This window comes from Thermobia domestica, chromosome 11 (assembly GCF_964235325.1).
Source record: "Thermobia domestica chromosome 11, izTheDome1.hap1.1, whole genome shotgun sequence".
NCBI lineage: Eukaryota > Metazoa > Arthropoda > Insecta > Zygentoma > Lepismatidae > Thermobia > Thermobia domestica.
The window spans coordinates 213,513,321-213,532,116 of record NC_137464.1 but is presented as its reverse complement, the minus strand read 5'-3'; the positions used below and the strand labels follow the sequence as shown (position 1 = coordinate 213,532,116).

Sequence of the window (18,796 nt, the reverse complement as noted above, 5' to 3'; positions counted from 1 at the left end):
TGTAATAAGGTACCTGTTAAAATCCTTTTTGATATAAATTTCTGTGTCTGGTAAAAATATTACTGCTATTATAATATATTTTATTGATTATTATGCATTAATAGAAACCAGGGAACAGTTAGCCAGCTCAAAACAAGATTGCAAACTCTTGTGAACATGGTTCAAGGCTACAAGATGGAGTAAAAGGTCGTGTCCCAAATAGCGAGTGTAATTTTTAGTGTATATATAGTGACCCGTGTGTGGAGATCGCTTTTTTCCACACTCTTGTGGTGCCATCTGAGCCAAATAATTTTATTTTTGTTTCATCTGACCAGATGACACTATTCTAAAATTCCTGATTGTCATTTAGATACCTCTTAGCAAACTCACGTCTAAGAGCACGATTTTTCTTGCTAACATATGGCCTTTTCCTTACTCTTCCATCATGGTAACCATTTTTCCACAGCACTTTACGGATTGGCTGGTTGGACACTACTTTCCCACGCACAATTTCTACTGCTGGACGAAGTTGTGGTACACTAATTTTATGATTTCGTTTGATTTCATTCACAATCATTCGTTCATCTCTCTCATCTAGTTTCTTTACTGACGCCCCCCGCGGTAAATTTCTGGTTGAGGCATTGTACTTAAATTTGTTCACAATATACTGAATAGTTGAATGGGATTTGTTTACACTTTTTCATCTGTTTCTAAGTGACTCACCTTTTAAGGCAAGGTTTACAATCGATTTCTTCTTCAAATCACTACTTAACTCCTCTCGACGCCCCATTTTATTCAAAGCAGATTCACAGCGTAAACTACCGTGCGCTCTCGTCTTCCGTAATGTACCCTGTGCCTCTAGAGGACGACAGCGTAGCAAGTTCAGAGACACCAAGAAAAGACCCACCCTTATGAAAGCATAGTTGATGTACGGACAGGTACGTTGTAGCTTTTTGTTCTTTTCACTATTTTTAGGGTTTGCATGTTACAGTTGGTTCGTGATTTTTATATATTGGTGCTTGTGATGTTTCCTTACAATAAACTAAAGCAAAGCTAGTATATAAAGTTCATTGTTTGGCGGTTACAGTGCAATTTTCCCAGTATATTCACACTGTATAAACAAGTGTGTTACATACTGTATATATACATATTAGTTCAGAGCGACGATAGGAGATAAAAAAAAGTACGGCAATCGTGAAAAAAATCGCATTCGAGATTCAACGGATTTATACGGTTCGCCTCAACATAGCGAAAAAGTGATTTTTAAATATGTCTGTCCTTCAAGATATAGGTCAGGGGTAAAAGTGGATCTGAAAAGGTAGGGGGACGCCCGTGACTATCTTTGCCCATTGTAATGTTTTAGAAAGCGGGGGGGGGGATGCCACAGATATTTTCTGGAATTGGGGGTACGACGTACCTCACGTTCCCTCTCACTTTCACCCTTGGGTACACTCTCCTATAAGTCATATCCTTCAAAGTATCTCTATCAAATTTTAAAAGTTTTTTTTAAAATAAGATTCTCTAAGATTGTCGAATTATCTTCCTACCCCCCAAAATATAGTTTAATAAAGGATGATTTTTTTTAAATGCTATTTTTTCGGAAACGTCTCTAAAGATTACTTTTATATGCCAATACTTTCAAAAAATGAAGTGAAATGAAATCTTTAAGTTTTACGTCCCACGATTATGCCGGCTAGGCTAAAGGAGACGGTGATGATGAGAAATGAATGAAATGATGGAATGAAGAAAGTGGGAGGAAACGGGAGAACTCCGAGAAAACCCACGAGCATGGTGTTTATCCACCACAAAGTCCACACGGTGCGAGCTGGGATCGAACCCGGGACTTCAAGCACCGAAGGTGAACGCTCTATCACTGAGCTACCGTCCCCCAATACTTTCAAATATCTAGGATCAATACTAACAGACGAAAACCATATTCACGAATAAACTAAATGTCGACTAAAAGGAGGGAATTCCTCAGTTCAAAAACCTTTTGTCATCGCGAATTCTGTCGACGAATTTGGAGCTTAAAATATAGAAAACTATAATTATACCTGCTGTTCTCTATAGTTGTGAAACATGGTCGCTTACACTGAGGGAAGAAAGCAGACTGAAAGTATTTGAGAACAAGTTCGCAAGACGAATATTCGGACCCGAGAGGTATGGAAATGGGCAAACTTCATAACGAAGAACTACATATTTATATCGTTTGCCAAACATTGTTAGGGTCATCGAATCTCGGAGGCTTAGGTGGGTAGGTCATGTAGCCAGAATGAAAAAAAAAAGTAGGAACGCTTTTAAAGTTTTAACTGTAAGACCAATCGGAAAACGACCATTAGGAAGACATAGGCGAAGATAGGAGGACAATATTAAGATGGATCGCGCAGAAATAGGAAAAAGTAGAAACTGGATCCAGTTTGGTAAGGACAGAAGTCAATGGAGAGCTTTTGTGAACGCGGCTCTGAACCTCTGTGTCCCATAGGCATATAGTTAATTAGTTAATATAACAATATTTCATTAACAACATTATACTGTGGTACAATTAATTTTTCTTAGAAAAATCTACAAGAGGTAGCTTATCCTAGGGGGCGAATTCTTTTCGGACGATTTTCTCAAAAACGACTCAGGCAACTTTGTTCGTATATCATAAATAAATATTTCATTAATATCTTGACAATATAGTATATTCAGCGATTTTGTTCAAATTTCATACATAAACATTTCATTAATAATTCTACGAAGTTCTGTACATTCCTTCTTACAAAAACATTCACAAGAAATAGTTTACTCTTAGGACTGAGTTTCTTTTGAGACAATTTTTACAAAAATGACTCAGGCGATTTTATTCACATTTTTTTCTTTTTTTTAAAAAAAATATTTCATTAACAATCTTATAACATTGCCTAAATCATGTCCATGCAAACGTCCACAAAGGAGAGTGAATTTCTTTCGACAGTTTTCATAAATATGACTTAGGTGAGGTGATTTTATTGATATTTTATAAATACATATTTTATTAACAATACTAGCATATGGCATAAGTCATTTCTTAAGAAAAAAAATCTACAAGGAATAGTTTACTTTTGGGAGCGAGTTGTCTTTCTTCGGGCGAAGTTTTCTGTAAACGCCTCATAATTTTGTTCGCATTTCACAAAACAAGTTGCATTAATAACTGCAGCATAACATGATTTATTTTAAGGAATTGCTACGAGTTAGTTCAGTGCAGCGGCCCGTACATTTTTATTTCATACAATCTCAATATTTAATAAATCAAAAATACTATGAAATAACTTTAAAATAAGAATGGAAAATCTACGACCAAGGAAAGCAGAAAGGAGCTTCTTGAAGTCTAATGTATACGTACAAATTTCATAAACAAAACACCATATAATAAAGACATTCATAACTATACAGGATGGCCCAAAAGTAGGTATACAGTTGTAGTACTGCCATAACTTGTTGTCTGTAACTTCTTTCCTCTTTTGCTTTTCAGATATCTTGATTCCTTCAATGATAGCTGGTAATTTGAATGAATGGTAAAGAAAGTGACTTTTAAAACTCATTGGCAAAGTGAAAAAGCTGAGCATGTTCGCACCATTATGGATAAACAAATTTAACAACACGTTTAACAATTTATCGCATCAGAGACAAATTTGATAGCACACATTCAGTTGTTAATGCACCAAAAAATACACAGCTTAATACTGTAACGACAGAGGATAGTGAAAAGACAGTTGCACTGAAATTTATCAACGGCCCCAAAAAAGTCAACGCGGCGAACATCCTGGAGTTTTCCGTGTCAAGAACGTCGTTATAACAAGTTTGTGTCGTAGCCTTCTGGCTAGCCTTGAAGAAGGTTGCAATGTTGATGGAGGACATACCAAACACTTGTCTAACTGAAAATTACTACATTTAAAATTTAAGTGCCACTGTATACCTACTTTTGGGCCACCCTGTATAAAACTAACCACTTATAACAACTACAACCAAGAACAAATAATCAACTACCGATATGAATATTAATGCTTTAATTAGTAACGGCATTGGTCAATGTGAAAAACAAAAATATTGTTTACAAGTGGCAGATAGAATTACTAATAACGCAGTTCATGACATTGAGTAAATAAAATAAACACACAGTATATTACGTATGGAACATCGTAGTTAATTAACGATCAGAAAAACTATAAGAATCATATCAACCCCTGTAAAATATCAATACAATTTATTTTAATATAAGTATACATCGACATCGATTTATATTGGCGATTTAAAATAACACCATTAACTCTTGGAAACGCCAAAATGATATAGTGACTAGAGTAATTTTTTTTTACAATATTCAGAATTATAGCTATAAAAAATGGATTGTCATTTTGTAAATATTGTATTGAAAATCAGGCTTATTATGAAAATTGGAAACTTGTCTGCACGGCCGGTCTGAGTAAGATTTTTTTTTTCCTTCATGCTAAGGAAAAAGTACTTAGTTCAGTCGAAATGTAACAAATAGTTCTTGCACTACAAGATAGGTTATGTACACTCATGTCCAAAATAATTGTCGCATATCTATAACTGTCTTCTTGTAAAAATATAATTTGATAATGATTTTGTGGTAAATTTCTTAGGAAAATTGGCTACTGAGATTATTTCGAAGTTTTAAAGGTGTATAACGGAAACTTCCAATTATAAACAATTATTCTTTACTAAGATTATTTCAAATGAAATGAAATAAAAAGCTTTAGGTTTTACGTCTCACGATTATGTTGGCTAACCTAAAAAAGACGACGATGATGAGAAATGAATGAAATGGTGGAATGAAGAAAGTGGGAGGAAACGGGAGAATCCCGTGGAAAACAACACACACAAGATTATTTTAAATTTGCAAAGATGCATAACAGAACTAACCTAAAGCCATACACAATCATGCTTTCCATCACATAGATACGAGGATTATTTGAAATTCTCAGAACAGAACAAATCTCAAGGCATAAACAATTCTTTGTACAAAATAGCTAGTTTATATCTTTTTTTTTTTCAAATTCTTCAAGATGTATAACGAAACAAGCATCATCAAGACATAAGCAATCATTCTTTACATAAAATTGCAATCTTTACAGTTGTACGTATAACGGAAGAAACCTCCAGTCACTAGCACTAATCTTTTATATAAAATAGTTACTTAGAATATTCAAATTTTTACAGATGTGTAACTTCTCTAGGACACATACCAGTGGTTTTTGATAAGCATTTTCAGAAAAAAAATAAGCATGTATTTCACGATTGGTTTACAATCATGATGGAAATTCTTTTAAAATACTTTACGAGCAACAGTGAGCTAGAAACAAAAACAGCGTTATGTCAAATTATCTTTATTTGTTCAAAAATGATAAAAGTAAAATCAATAACGAAAAAAGAAAGAAAAGAATAATCCTTAAAACACGAAACAAATTTCAAACAGAACATTCGTTTTTTTTTCTTTGGTGTTCAGCAGTTATGGTACGTATGGAGTCAGGTCAACGTAACCTCCATCAGGAGACGCCTGTTGATCAATAACCGTACCGATTCGCGATATCTCCTCAGGTTTTTTCTGTTCTCTATATTTGATTCCGCTGCTCTTTTTCTCTTCTTCTAAATTCCTTTTATACAAGAGTCGAATACACGAAACTACCCAGGATTAATTCGTTTTCTCTCACGCCAATTTAATCCTGTAAGACAAATGCTTTTGACTGCTATTAATAATAGGCTTAAGAATTTGAGAGAGCAATGATAAATTCTATGATATTACAAGTAATATGTTCGTTTCAGGTTAGGAGTATGCGCGTTACTGTTAGGAATATGTGTAACACCGTTAGGAGTATGCTCGTTACTGTTAGGAATGTGTGTCACCGTTAGGAGTATGCGCGTTACTGTTAGGAATATGTGAAAATGAAAATGAAATCTGTGAGTTTTACGTCCCACCGTTATGCCAGTTAGGCTAAAGGAGACGGTGATGATGAGTAATGAATGAAATGGTGGAATGAAGAAAGTGGGAGGAAACGGGAGAACCCCGAGAAAATCCACGCACACGGTGTTTGTCCACCACAAAGTTTAGTTGGCGGGGGCTAGGAATATGTGAGTTACCGTTAGGAGTATGCGCGTTACTGTTAAGAATATGTGTGACACCGTTAGGAGTATGCTCGTTACTGTTAGGAATGTGTGTCGTCGTTTGGAGTATGCGCGTTATTGTTAGGAATATGTGTGACACCTTTAGGAGTATGCTCGTTACTGTTAGGAATGTGTCACCGTTAGGAGTATGCGCGTTACTGTTAGAAATGTGAGTGTCACCGTCAGGAGAAAACGAATCACAGTAGATACAATTGCTACATAACAAAGTAGCATATTTAGAGGGATTTCTTTGTATATACTCTGTAAATAAATAAACAATGTAACTCCTTCCATGTTGACTCTGGAATTATTACTTAATTAATTAATATTTTTCTGACCAGAGTATGTACTTCTTTATTAAAATTAAAATAATTCATAACAGTTTCCATGACGTAACGTGATCTTCCTCAGAAAATGGCATGGGATAGAGAGCATTGGAGAAAAGACAGAAATACTAAAAGAACTTATTAAGAAAAGGAGGTGTGAACACATACAGAAAAGGAGAAAGTAGAATCCTAGAAGTGATTGAGAAAATGAGGAATGAAAAGGACATAAACGAAGAAGACAAAGAAGTAGTGTATGAAGTGAAATGTAAGAAATGTAATATGATGTACATTGGAGAAACCGGAAAAACAGCTTAAAGAAAGAGCAAAACAACATAAGGATGACGTGAGATTTAAACGAGAGAATAAATGTGTAAAAGAAACAGGACATGATATAGACTGGGAAAGGGTACAAGGTTTAGAAAAAGAGAATAGAATATTAATAAGAGAATGGAAAGAAGAGAGAAAAAAGAGAAAGATTAATAAATCGGACAAATGGACTTCAAATTCATGAATTATGGGATAGGTTGTTAGAAAGAATTGGTCATATATATGTGTGTATGTATGTGTAATAGTTATAATTAAAAAATTTAAAATGAAACGATAAATTATAACAATATCTTATTGCTACATATTATAAACTTAAAATTATAGAAAAAGCAACAAAAAGCGGGGCAAAAGGCCGCACTTAATGTTCAGCATGCTATTGCTGCTATACCAAAAAGAATATTGAGATGATCCATACCAGTTAACAAACCTTATTGTTTTGCCTATAAAACAGACTGGGTAAATCTATTGTATATGCAAACATTTATTTTATTGATATTTCTATATAGAAATTCACAAACTAATTACATTATTTGTGAAAATATTCTTCTGATATATGTGCATATGGTTTCTATTGATTGTAAAACAATAAAAATTTATTTACATGTTCTTTTAAACTAAGGATTAACACATTTGTATACAATGTAATGTACGCGAACTTTGCTCCAATAAATAAAGAATATTGTAAAATTAAAATTGTGTATCAATAATTAAATATTATGTCTCTATTACAGGGATGCAAATAACCACTCGCCCGCTCGCCCGGGGCTAGTGGTTCATCGCTGCGGGCGAGTATTTAATATCATACCGAAGGTAAGTACGGTAAATGATTTCTATTGTGGAATATGGGCTAGTAGTTTTTTTTTTTTTTTATCTTGGGCTAGTACATTTTTGTTGCTTATTTGCATCTCTGCTCTATTACTTACATTAATATGAACATAGATATGCCAATTAACGTCTAAGGAAGATAACGTTACGTTATGGAAACTGTTACGAATTATTTTAATAAAGAAGTACATACTAATTATTTAAATAAATAATATGTTCCAGAACAGAATAAAAACTATATTAATTATATTATTGGAAATGTACGACACATTATTTCAGTGACATCAAAGTTAGTTTTTTTTTCTCGATTTTCTGGACAACTGTGCCATCTTATTCCCGTTTCTTCTCCGTGGTTCTCTATTGGCTTAAGGTAAGTTGAAGAAAACAGGCCTCGCATCACTAGTCTAACAGCTTGAATTTGTTGAAAGAAAAGCCGGAACAAAAATTCCCATGGCAATAGGATTGGTCAAATAATGAGAAATGACGAATTGCACAACTATAATCACTATATATAGTGGCTACGAAAAGTCTCTCCGCAATGGATTATAGCAGAGAAATATATGTATGGAAACACTCCACTATATTAAATTCTGAAAATGATTTCTTTTAGTTTGAAGATACCAGTCAACCTTCCAACACTTGTTTGCGAACACTCGAAGTAAAATTTGGTGATCGATAGATTGTATGTAATAAATGATGGCGTCCTCCAATCCGTGAATCATTTTAGGTCGATCCTTGTACAAGTCGCAGCAAAAAAACTGCAACATGAGCATGTAAGTTTATTGTGAAACTACGCCTAACAGCGAGTCAATCAACATAACATATAAGTGGCACGAATCATGCCAGGAGAAACTTCGGCGTCCTCCACTGCACACTCATTTTGGAGCAAAAGACTTCGTCGTTTTACAATAAACAATACATGTTCATATTGCAGGTTTTTTTTGCTGCGGACTGTACATTACACAGAAAACTATTCAATAAATAAATGCTTTACATGTTCTGTATACTTTTCACCAGCAAGAAACATATTCGTTGCTCCTAACATACACCGGTATCGCTCAATACTAGACAGAACTCTGATCGACCTTCTACCTTCGATCCAACAACTGACTACAATATGGCAAGCACAGTTTTTATTGTACTGCATATGTCTCTGTTAAGTTAAAATAACTGTGGACTGACTTTCCAGAACGCAATGTATAAAAGTGGTGATATCTTAAGACAGACACAAGATATAAATATTAAATGACCAGGTAAAAAATCACAAGAAAGAGATAAAGATGATTGTTCTACCTTACATCAGTCTCATTCTTAAAAAAAAAAAAAAAAAAAAAAAAAAAGTTGGTAAATCATTTAAACATGTATTTACTGATATGATGCTAGACGTCTACAGTACCGTTCCTACAAGGTAGGAAATATCCACTACAAAATGACTTCTACGAAGCATTCTTGTACGTGTAGATAAGGACGAAGTTGATAGGTGAAATTAAGAACGGATATGAACCACAGGAATACCTTGCAAAACACGGTTTTTCCTCTAACGCGGTTTTCATTATTATACATGCTGTATTTAATAACTGGCATATTTGCATTTTTAAAAAAGTAACCAAATTAAATCAGTAAATAGCATGAATGCACATATAGATGGAAATACTGTGTAAGTTGAAGTGAATATTGGCCTGTGATATGACAATATGAACCATAATTGAAGAATGGGCCCACTATGACTTAATTGTAAAGTGCTCACCTCTGCAAGAGAACCCTTGTTCGACCCCAGTTCATGTGAGTTTTTGGTGGACATAGTCGTCTTTGCGGGTTTTCCCATTTCTTACCCATTCAAATTCCATCAATTTCTTTCAAATTCATGCACTTTCTTTAATCATCCGTCTTTAGCCTAAAACGGCATAACCCTGGGACGTAAAGTCAGAAATTAAATTTCACCACCCAACAAGTGTGGATTAAAAGAATGAAAAACTGATCTTCGCCTGATTTTTAAAAAGTAATTTTGATATTCTAATACGCGTTGTATTTATCTGTACCCACTTTTGTGTATGCTAGTAACGCAGATGCGCGTTTCTGTCTAGCGAACATGTATTTTTCATACATATACCAGGGCGCAAAATTTCAAAACCAGACGCACTCGCCAGTCCAAAAATGATGGTCGCCAATATCTCTCACTTACAAATTATGAGAGGTCCCTCCCCTACCCCGTCCTTTGGTTTGACGAAGAAAGTGATTACATTAGGGTATAAAATGTCAAAACCAGACACAGGATAATGAATTTTGAATTGGATAATTCATATATAGTACATGTTAAAAAAAAAACTACCTTAAAACTTCACATTTATGTAACGCTCCTTCCATGCACTGAAGTACCAATTGTCAATTGCAGTTTTCGGATCAAAGTCCGTAGGGATGCGTACGAGACAAGATTTGTAGCTATCTCGTCTCGAAAATGTGCTGTAAAAGTAGTCTCGACTCGAAAAATGTATATTTCTCTATTGGAAGAGCCGTGTTTCGACTCGAATTGTGTCAGGAAAATCCTGTCTCGACTCGTCTCGTGAGCATCCCTAAAAGTCCGTGAGTGAAGGGCAATTGATGGAAATTGTCAGCAAATCATCCAGTTTGTCAGTCTTCAGTGAATTCCTATAGGTAGTCTCAACTCTGTTGAGACTGCTGAAACCTCTCTCACATGAAGCAGTATCCACAGGTAAAACTGCACAAAATGTAACAAATGGAAGCAAATTTGGGAATCTCGTAATGAAGCTTTCGATTGAGGATAGGAAAGGAGGGACGAATTACAACATTATGAAAACTTAACTTTCCATGTCCGGTGTGAAGATTTCATATTCCGTGTTTTCTCTCACTCAGTGACAATTATTTTCGTGCAAGACAGAAGACACTGCACAGCCCTGTGAGTTTAGGCAGAAACCATTCCTACTGAACACTGGTCGCCAGCTCTAAACTTCTAGTCGCCAATGGCGACCGGAAATTTTACGCCCTGCATATACTGTAGTTCGCACCCGCCATAATTTCATCAATACAATTCCACCTTACTCTATATAGTAATGTAATGTACCGTATATTTCTTGTATGTAAGAATAATCAAGATCTTTCTATTTTTTCTTTCTTTCTTTCTCTTTATTTCTTTTTTGGATCGTGAAACATTTTCCATCGTATTGACAGAACATGTGTTACATCGATTTGAAACAATATTGCACGGTAGGAAGACGCGACTGATATGAGTTAAAACTAGTTCACAACTCTTCCTAGTGCTTTAATACGGTGTATGTCATCCTCATCTGTTGAGTGTATGTTGGAAAAGACAACACTGCTAACAACAAAGTGAGCACAATTCAACGATCAGTACTTCCAGTAACATATGTTTCCAATATTGCATGTTTCTTCTGCTGCACGATTTTTGGATCATCTCTCAACTATGGAAACTTTCATTCTATGTATTTCAACGGAAAACAGATTGAATGTTTCCAATACTTTAATGTACTGTACTTGTGTACTTTCTTTACTCATTACAAAATTATAAATATAATGGTGGCTCTTAGAAAAAAATACTGCTACAATTTATTGCAAGAATACCTTCATACGGCTTCAGGAAACAATATACAAAAATGAGTACATTAGGTAAACTTTCTTTCATTAACTTGTAGTGATATGGCATTAAAAAAAAAAAAAAAAAAAAAAAAAGATGTGAACACTCGCAAAAGCCGCCACTGTATGCACTAGAGCTTATAAAACGTTTCCGAGCTCTTATGGATAGTACACAAGCTTCACGTATTGTTTGACCTTAAATTCATTCCCCAATTCGTTTTCGAGATACTGCGAGCTTGTATGCCTATCCGAGGTCTCAACAAGCCTTACTTCGCAAACTTTCCTAATAAGGACTGCTTATGGAATTCCGCTCTTTATCAAAACTAACTAACTCATTCACTCTATGGCCTATGGAACCCAAAGGTTCGCTGCTGCATTCATAAGAGCTCTCCACTGACATATGTTTTTAACCAACTGGATTCAGTTTCTACTTTGTATTTCTGCGACATCCATCTTAATAGTATCTTCTCACCTGCGTCTAGGACTTCCTAATGGTCTTTTCCAAATTTGGGTTTCTAGTTAAAATTTTGAAAGCAGTCCTACTTTCTTCCATTCTGGCTACATTATCTCCCGCCTGAGGCTCCCAGACTAATGACCCTAATAGTGTTAGGTAAATGATGTAAAATATGCAGTCCCTCGTTGTGAAGTTTCCGCCATTCTCCAATCCCGTCCTTCTTCGGTCCAAGCATTCACTTTAGGAATTTATTTTCGAACTCTTCCTTTAGATGAAGCACTCTTCCTTTAGAGGAGGTGATTATGTTTCGGAGCTACACCTTACAAAAGGCATAATTATCGTCTTATAAGCTTTAATTTCTTCGATAGAATTCTTGGAGACAAACTTTGGACTGAATAATAATAATAATAATAATAATAATAATAATAATAATAATAATAATAATAATAATAATAATAATAATAATAATTTCCTGCTTTCAGTTGACACATAATTTCTTCCTGGATATGGTTTTGTTCTGTTAATGTTGGTCCTAGATATTTGAAAGTATCCATTTTATTGAAAGTATTATTTGGTATTTTAATATATCCATAATTTACAGTATTACGATCCCGGTAAGTTCTCATGTATTTAGTTTATTTTTCGCATTTCTTGTAGACCTATATCCCTGCAGGCGTTTAATAAAACTTCTGCATTTCCATCTATTGTCCTAATATTATCCTCTATCAGATTTACATCATCAGTATACGCTATAACTTGGAGAATCCCATACAGCTCCAGGCCCTAGTTGCAATGTTCGATTTTCTTTATATGGTATTCCAGAACAAAACTGAATAACAATGTCGGCAACGTATCTCCTTGTTTCAGGCCATTGTCAACGCGAAAGTTCGTAAACACGTTTTTCCCTACGTGGACTTTACTTTGGGATTAATTTAAACACATTTTAATTAATCTAACTAGATTTTTCGGTATAGCAACTTCGGTAGGAATGTTGTACAACGTTTCCCTCCTAACCTAGTTGTAGGGTTTTCTAATATCTATATAAAAGAAATAACGTACGGGTTTATCGTACAATCATAAGCTCTTTATGTATAGTCATAGTATTTCATTTCCATTTGCAATAATTTTTGCCCGTTTCATTATGTTTTTCAGTAATGAACTAATTTTCATGCCGTTCTTGTTAATGCTCACAGCCCTCAGTTCAATCCCAAGCAGAGGCATATAACTTTTGGTGTTGACTAATCATAATATGGCAATATTTTTTTTTTTTTTTTTTAAAAAAAAGAACTATCATTTTTACCTCCCTCTCGCGCCCAAAATTTGGTAATTTCATTTTACTTTTTAAGGGATTTCGTTTACCAAAACATCTTTATACGAGGGTGATTCAGAAAATAATGCCTCCAAGGTGACACCTTTGTGTTTGACAGATAGCACTCATACAAGTATCAGTTAAAAGCTTGCACCGTCAGCTACAAATGATGGTATCATTTTTCAACATAGTCCCCATTACAGGCAACACACTTGCACCAACGCGAAATAAGGTTTTGCATGCCGGCGGCGAAGAATTGTGGTGGCTGCCGGCGATACCATTGCCGAACTGATGCATCCATCTCCGCGTCACAACTGTAGCGTTGGTCCTTAAGGTGATCCATAAGTTTGGAGAAGAGCCAAAAGTCGCAGCACGGACTATAGGTAGGATGAGGCAGAATGTCAACAACACTTTGCCAGCAGATGGAACGACTTTGAAAGTTTTGGGCGGAGGAGAGGGTGTGTGGCGATACTCCATCTACTAACACTTCATTTTCGGGTCGTAATGGTGTATCCGAAACTCGTCGCCAGCGATGAACCTTTCGCAGTCAGAAATTCAATGACCCTAGATCGTTCCATTATTCTAGAACGGGAAGAGATAGGAAGGTGAAACAAGTGACATTCTACAGTGCTTAATGATACAGTGCATTCAACATCAATGCATTAATGAGAAACAGTTCAGAATGTTTGCAGTACTATTGGTCAAGTATTGGGCTTGGAGGCATTACTTTCTGAATCACCCCATAACCTGTCTGTCCGTGTATGTGTGTGTGTGTGTGTGTATGTCCGTCTGGGAGACAAAAACTCTGAACTACTTGATGAATCACCATAAATTTTGGCCAGAATATAGAGTGTTAAATGTTAAAAAATGAACTCGTTGACGCACGTGATATTCAACCGGAAGTGGTAAAAATAAACCAATTCTGGTTTTAATCTTGATCACTATATAGCAAAAATAGTAATCGATCACTACAGAAGCGGTTTCCTGCAACCAATTAAGCGTCTCAAGCGAACATTTAATCTTTATTCTACAGGATGTTTCAAAACAACACCTACAACGTTTGGGAGGTGATTTCTGACACCAAGATAAGACAAAAAGTATAGGCTAACTTGGATGCACAAATGTTTCCTTTCGGAGTTATAGGCTGACGAAACATAAAAAAGAGAACTTTAAAGGTCCATAGCTCCAAAACTATGGGACCTACTGTAGTCGGGTCAGGACTTCACTTAGGAACTAAAATGTGACCTATCCAAAAATTCATGTTTCAGAGCCCTAAAGTACTCACGCAACAATTTTTATAGAGGGAATTTGGCTACGGGCATATAATCTGAAGTACTTACTTACTACCTCTATAAAAATATTTGCGAAAGTACCGCAGGATTCTGAAACTTGGATATTTGAATAGGGCACATACTAGTTCCGAAGTGAAGTCTTGACTCGACTACGGTAGGTCCCATAGTATTGAAGCTATGGACCTTTGAAGTTCATTTTTTTTTTTCACGTTTTCGGCAGCCTATAACTCCGAAAGGAAGCAATTGTGCACCCAGGTTGGTCTATACTTTTTGTCTTATCTTGGTGTCAGTAATCACCACCCAAACGTTGTCGGTGTTGTTTTGAAACACCCTGCATATTCTATGGTAAGCCAGAAGTGATAAAAAAAAAAAAAACAGAACAGTAAAACTTTCAGTTCCCATATTCATTTACATACAGTAAGAGTGACAAGAGATAGTAAGATTTTTTTTTTTTTTTTGAATCAATGAAAGGAGATTAATGAGAGGAAAGGTCAATGAGATTTGTTGGTTACTGTGTACCTCACCTTTGGGCATTTTGTCTTGTTATACGCTATTAATATTGTAAATTTTTACTAAACGAATAACCAATGATAAAACGTTACAGAAGTTGGGAAACAAAAAGCAACAATGAAAATAATTTAAAAAAAGAGGTATTAACCTTTGATCAACACTGAAATAAACCTGACAAACGTATTTTTTGATACGAAATTATCTTATTAGAGATGCGACGGGAAATGTAGTAGAAGGTAAAGGACACAAAGGGAGAAGACGATTACAATTAATGGGCGATATTGGAAAGAGCAATTACTACAATAAAACCAGTGGCTTGTCGTCGCGAATTCTGTCGAGGAATTTGAATCTTAAAATACATAAAAACGATAATTATGTCTGTTATTCTGTATGGTTGAGAAACATGGTCGATTACTCTGAGGGAAGAATGTAGACAAAAGTATTTGAGAACAAGATCCTGAGACGAATATTCGGACCCAAGAGGAACGAGAATGGGAAATGGCAGAAACTTCATAACGAGGAACTGCATAATATATATCGTTTACCAAGATCATTAAATCTAAGAGGCTCAAGTGGACAGGTCATGTTGCCAGAATGAAAGAAACTAGGAATGTTTTCACTCTTAACTGGAAGACCAACCGGAAAACGACCATTAGGAAGACCTAGACACAAATGAAAGGACAATATTAAGATGGACCTCGTAGAAATAGGAATACCCAGATGCCTAAGGACAGAAGCCAATGGAGAGGTTGTGTGAACGCGGCATTGAACCTCCGTGTTCTATGGGCCATAGAGAATGACGCTACAATTTCATTGCTTTATACTACTGGACAAAAGCTTAACTAATGTACTATTAATTCTTCACAATACTCTGTTGTTTCTTTTGGGGCTGTGGTGGCTCAATGATAGAGCGTTCACCTCTGGTGCTTGGAGTCCCTGGTTCGATCCCAGCTCGCGCCGTGTGGACTTTGTGGTGGTCAAACACCGTGCTCGTGGGTTTTCTCGGAGTTCTCTCACTTTCTTTATTGCACCATTTCACTCATCTCTCATCATCACCGTCCCCTTTAGCCTCACCGGCATAATCGTGCGAAGTAAAACTTAAAGATTTCATTTCATTTTTTTCTGTTTAGGGATGCGCACGAGACGAGTCGAGACAAGATTTTCCTGACAAAATTCGAGTCGAGACAAGGCTCTTCCAATAGAGAAATATACATTTTTCGAGTCGAGACATCACTTTTACAGCACATTTTCGAGACGAGACAGCCACAAATCTTGTCTCGTGCGCATCCCTATTTCTGTTGTTTCTTCACATCTAAATGATATTATGTATTATATCATAGAGATGTATATGACTTTCTAACTTATTTGTAAGTACATGGTAAAACCGTGCATGATCAAAACTAAGAGATCAGAGAAAGAGGAGGACTTTATGAGAATGTGTGTAAGCTATTTACATACTTTATCATACAAATTATTAAGTTCCTTTATGTACGAGCTCGTATTTATAGATATATCTACCTACAAAATGGCAACGTCGGAACCGTCAGATGTTGGTTTAAAAAAAAAAAGTTAGTGAACTTAAGTATTCCTTAAAAGAAAAAAATATATATATTCACTGTAACCTTCTCTAAAGCATCTTAGTAGTTGTACATCAGAACGAAGTTCTTACTGTATAATGTGTTGAATGTATTTGAAGATACTTGAAATTCACGAACATAAATACAAATTTCACAGAGTACCAAGTTAATACCCCTATCTGAGTTACAATCACATTTGAATTGCAGTTAATGCAAAATAAATACAGATCATTCTAAGCTTCATGTAAGATATTTACAACGATAGTTCCCGAAAAAAAAAAAAAAAAAAACACCAGAAAAGTCCCTTATCTTTAGGTAAGAAGAAACAACGAAAGATAGTGAATTCCTTTTTTATATCGTGAAACTACGGTAGACTCCCCCACTATAGAAGTGCAATATTAAAATCAGTTACATTGTGAAACTACGGTAGATTGCCACACTATAGAAGTGCAATATTAAAATCAGTTACATTGTGAAACTACGGTAGGCTGTCACACTATAAGAGGTGTAATATTAAAATCAGAAGTGACACACCAACTGCTTATCGTTTCAATAGACGAGTGGGACCGGATATGAAACTTATTTTTGGTACACTAATACCATTTTTTTTCAAGCACTTATTATCTATTACCATTTTTGCTCTATGTGGATCAACATTTCTAACACTTCCGATTTAAATAGACTATTAATATCGGAGATGAAATCCATTAGTAGGACTAACCAATCTAAAGTCTATGGAACCCGGAGGTTCAATGCCGCGTTCACGAAAGCTCTCCACTGACTTCTGCCCTTAGTCAACTGGATCCAGTTTCTTCTTTGTATTCCTATTTCTGCGAGATCCATCTTAATATTGTCCTCCAATCTGCACCTTGGTATTCTTATTGGTCGTTTCCTGATTGAACTCCCAGATAAATCTTTGAAAGCGTTCCTACGTTTTCCACTCTCGAAACATGACCTGCTCACCTGAGCCTCCTAGACTTAATGATCCTAACAATGGTAAGCAATACAAATTATGTAATTCCTCGTTATGAAGTTTCCGCCATTCCCGTTTCTCTTGGGTTCGAACATTCCTCTGAAGATCTTGTTCTCAACTACTTTCAGTTTACGTTCTTCCCTCAGAGTAAGCGACCATGTTTCGCAATTATACAGAACAACAGGCATGATTATCGTTTTATATAGTTTAAGCCTTAAATCCCTAGGCATAATTCATGACGACAAACGATTTTGAAATGAATAATAAAACGAATTAACTGCTTTTAGTCGACATTTAATATCTTCGTGAATATGGCTTTGGTCTGTTAATAATTGCTTTTAGATATTTGGAAGTATCTACTTAGTCGAAAGTATCATTTGATATTTTAACGCATTCATAATTTGCCGTATTACGATCCCGACTAACTTCCATGTATTTAGTTTTTTCCGCATTTACTTCTAAACCCATGTCCCTGCAAGCATTTAATAAGATCTCTGCATTTCTTTCTATTGTTCTCCTATTATCCTCTATAAAATTTACATCATCAGCATACGCTATATTCTGCTGAATACCATTCAGCTCTAGGCCCTGGTTTTATCTTTGATTTTCCTTATAGCGTATTTCATGACAAAGTTGAATAATAATGGCGACAACGCATCTTCTTGTTCCTATTCGTAGACACTGAACACAAATACACAGTTCTCACTATCTCCTTATCATTTTTGTTCTCATACCTATCAACAAAAAGAAAATGAAAATTAAATCTTTTAGATTTACATCCCACGATTATGGCGTGTAGGCTAAAGGAGACAGTGATAGTGATGATGAGAAATGAATGAAATGGTGGAATGAAGAAACTGTGAGGAAACGAGAGAATCCCGAGAAAACTCATGCAGACTGTGTTTGGCCACCATCGACAAAAAGGGACGGATACAACCGTTCTATACGACTCTCCATACTTACCCATAAAGAACTTTGGAAATCTAAAAAAAGCTAAATAAAAATGAAATTAAATTTATCTTAATTTATTCCATAAAATGAAGTGGTTAGTGTATTATCTTATGGTTACGCCTTGCAGGTAAAGAAGATTTTATATATATATATATATATATATATATATATATATATATATATATATATATATATATATATATATATATATATAATTCGAGAACTGTGTGAATGAAGGTAGTAAGAAAATACCGCAGAACCAAAAAATAGTCCACACACTATTATACTTACCATCAACTCATATAAACTGGACCGGACACCTTGCTGGGATCGAGTTTTTTATTATTATTATTATTATTATTATGAGGGCAGACTACTAAATATTTTTCAAAAGCTAACAATTTTCCTTTTGGCCGTTTTTCGTAAGTGAAAAAGAGATAATCAAATGTAAGTTACCATAATAATATACAATGTTATTCTTCTTCCGAAAATACGAATCGGAAGAATTTTCAGTGCTGCC

General features: G+C 35.3%; 1 protein-coding gene and 1 long non-coding RNA gene across 2 annotated transcripts in view; one reads left to right on the top strand and one right to left on the bottom strand.

Annotated features, from left to right (window-relative positions):
• LOC145665451 (uncharacterized) overlaps nucleotides 1-18,796 on the bottom strand; it is a 499,990-nt gene that overhangs the window by 177,428 nt on the left and 303,766 nt on the right. The gene's annotated exons all lie outside the window — the stretch shown is intronic.
• LOC145663739 (uncharacterized) overlaps nucleotides 793-18,796 on the top strand; it is a 45,173-nt gene continuing 27,169 nt past the window's right edge. The window contains exons 1-2 of the long non-coding RNA XR_014127260.1: nucleotides 793-917; nucleotides 7,508-7,586. This is a non-coding gene — a long non-coding RNA (uncharacterized LOC145663739). The remainder of the gene's footprint in view (nucleotides 918-7,507; nucleotides 7,587-18,796) is intronic.